We start from the raw sequence: 3,099 nt of genomic DNA on the forward strand, positions 1-3,099 counted from the left end.
TGCCTTACCTAAACACATATACTCACAACACAAAGTAACAAAACAGGAAGGGAAAATATACACACCGCCACCCGTCCCCGGGTGGCCAGGCTATATCCTGTCACTGTACAGGCGTCGTCGACCACTCGGCTGACCGTACCCTGGGGACCAGGATGCCCTCCGCTGAGGGGCTCGTATACTCCCCCTTAATGAGTCTTGTGCTGCCCTCCAAGGCCCTCCCGAGCCCCGGATAATCGGTGGGAGACCCTCGCTAGTGCAACAGAGCACCCTCCCTGTTGTCTTTCACCTTCTCGGTCTGGGGCGGGGAGCTAAGTAAACAGGGGACCACGGTGCCCTGGGCTGAGGCACTCTGTCACTCCTCCTTACTGTCGGTGCAGAGTCCCACGTTATGGGCTGCAATGCCATCTCCTCCACCTCTTGGGCTAGCCCCAGCTGATCCACCATGGGAGGTTCAGCTTCCCCTCTGACCTTGCTAATGGTAGAGCCTTTCTCCCGACTTCTGTTCGTGGGCTGGGAACCTCTACCCAGTGGTGGGATAGCCTTACTGGAGCAGTGAACCAGCCCCGGCTGTAGAGCTTCGGGGCCCGCTGCCTCCTCCGGAGCCTCCAAATCCACCGGGGCCTGTTCTTCCCCCAGTGCCTGATTCCCTTCCCTTGCTCGTCCCCTCTGTTTTTTACCTCTTTTGGGGTCAAACAATTGACACTGATTAATGTGATACCACTTCACCCGGCGAGGCAGTCGAACCACATAGACCACAGGGCTGGCCTTGTCGACGATGCTGTATGGTCCCATATACAGTGGTTCAAATACCCCGACCCGGGCGAAGCTGCTCACCATCACCTGGTCGCCCACCTCCCAATCATGGTGACTGCGGGGTTCCAGCAGCAGCCGATTGGCACGGTGCTGTTTACCCATGTTGTTGGCCGCCTGCCAGTGAATCTGGTGAAGCTGTTCGAACAGATTCCTGACGAAGCGGTCCCGGTTCACCTCTCGGAGCTGCCCTTCGGTGAGAACCGGCGCCAACACATGCACTGGGGTCCTCATGATCCGGCCCGTCATCAGCTCATGGGGTGAGTACCCTGTGCTCTTTGACTGACTGGCCCGGATTCCCATGAGGACCAACGGTAAGACCTCCACCCACTTGTTCGGTGAGTCTCCCGTTTCCTTGCACAGCCTTTCCTTTAGGGTCCGGTTCAGGCGTTCTACGGGGCCTGAGGACTGAGGGTTGCAGGCGACATGCCATTTGGCTCTTATCCCCAGCACCTTTAGGGTGGCCTGCATCACCTGGCCGGTGAAGTGGCTTCCCCGGACTGACTCCACGATTTGAGGTAGACCCCACCGAGAGAACACCTCCCTCACCAGGATTTTCGCAGTCCCCACCGCGGTAGCTGTTCGGCAAGGGAAGGCTTCCACCCACTTGGAAAACACATCCACCAGGACAAGGCAGTATTTATAACCTCCCTGGGCGGCCGGTAGGGGTCCGATATAGTCGATCTGGATCGACTGCCATGGTCCCTCTACCTGCCTGACGTGTCCCATAGACACCTTCCTTTTCTGGGGGTCCGGGTTGTTTGAAGTACAAACCAGACAGCCCGCACAGAAGTCACGGACGTCTTCCCGGAGGTCTGGCCACCACCCTGCCTTTTCTACCCGTTGCCAGGTAGATTCCGGCCCAGGGTGTCCCGCACCTGGACCCTCATGGGCCAGCTGAAGGAATTCCCTCCGGTGTTGTGGCGGCACTACCCATTTGTCCCCTTTAAACAACATGCCTTCCCGCACAGCAATATGGGCCCTCAGCCTTTTCCCCCTTTCTGATAGCAGCCAAGGCAGCCTTCAGGACCGGATCCTGCATCTGGACTACTTTAAGGTCCGGGGCCGCAGCCGCCCCTACGCCCCCTTGTGTCCCTGGCTTGCTTCTTGCTGCTGCTATCCTGCCTGCCTCGTATGGGTCCCATGGGCGACCTGTGCGAGCACCTTCCCTTGCCAGCAGGTCTGCCTGCTGGTTACCTTCCCCCCGTGGCTCAGTTTTGGAGTGGGCCTTTACCTTATGGATATATACATCCCCGGTTTCTCCCACTGCAGCCACGATCTTTTCTAGCAGGGGTTTGGTCACAAGGGGCTTCCCAGCCACAGAGGTGTACCCCCGGCGTGACCAAATCGCCAGATACTCTGTACACGAATTGCAAGTGAACATGCTGTCCGAGCAAATCGTGTATGGGGTAGGGAATTCCTCGGGGTGTGTGACCACATACATCACCGCCGAGAGATCCGCCTGCTGGGCGCTCAGGGTGCATGGGAGTTTAAGAGCCAAGGCAATCCTTGCCTTGGGATCCCAAACTCTGCAGCCCGTGAGTCTTGTACCCGCGGACACTGAACTGGAGCCATCAACGCAGATCTCGCGGCCTGTGGGGTGTATCCCTGCCCGAAATCCAAAGTTAATGTCCCATACTCCCTCCACAGAGCATCGATGCGGCTGCCCTGGATAGATTAAATTTGCTGCGAGCCTGGGCTCACAGAGGCCCTTGACCTTTGAAGTCATTTGGGAGAGGAGGAGGGTCCAGCGAGTGATTCTAGCACTGCTCACTGTCCCGTCCTTAATCCTCCCGTCCAACAGCATCTGCGTCGGGGTATGATGGGTGAGGAGTGTAATGGGGGATACTCCGGTAAAGATCTGAGCTCTCTTTACTGCCCAGTGGGTGGCAAGCAAGTGCCTCTCACAATTGGAGTATCCCTTTTCTACCTCCGTGAGGACCCTGGAGGAGTACACCACTGGTCTCAGCTGACCGTTTCACTCCTGGAGCAACACTGCACTTAAGCTGTCGCCACTGACTGCCACCTCCAGGAAGAATTCCTCCCCCCCATCAATTGCCCCGAGGGCTGGTGCTACCTGCAGGTCTCTCTTAAGACGGACAAATGCTGCCTCACAGCCCTTGTCCCATTCCCACTCGACCCCCTTATGTAGGAGTCTGAGCAGAGGGGCGGCAGTGGCTGCATAGTCCTCGATGAAGTCCCGACAGTAGCCAGTGATTCCCAGGAAAGACCTTACCCCTGACACATCCCTAGGGACAGGGAGTTCCTGCACTGCCTTTCTTCTAGCCT

Source organism: Pristiophorus japonicus, chromosome 9 (assembly GCF_044704955.1).
Source record: "Pristiophorus japonicus isolate sPriJap1 chromosome 9, sPriJap1.hap1, whole genome shotgun sequence".
NCBI lineage: Eukaryota > Metazoa > Chordata > Chondrichthyes > Pristiophoridae > Pristiophorus > Pristiophorus japonicus.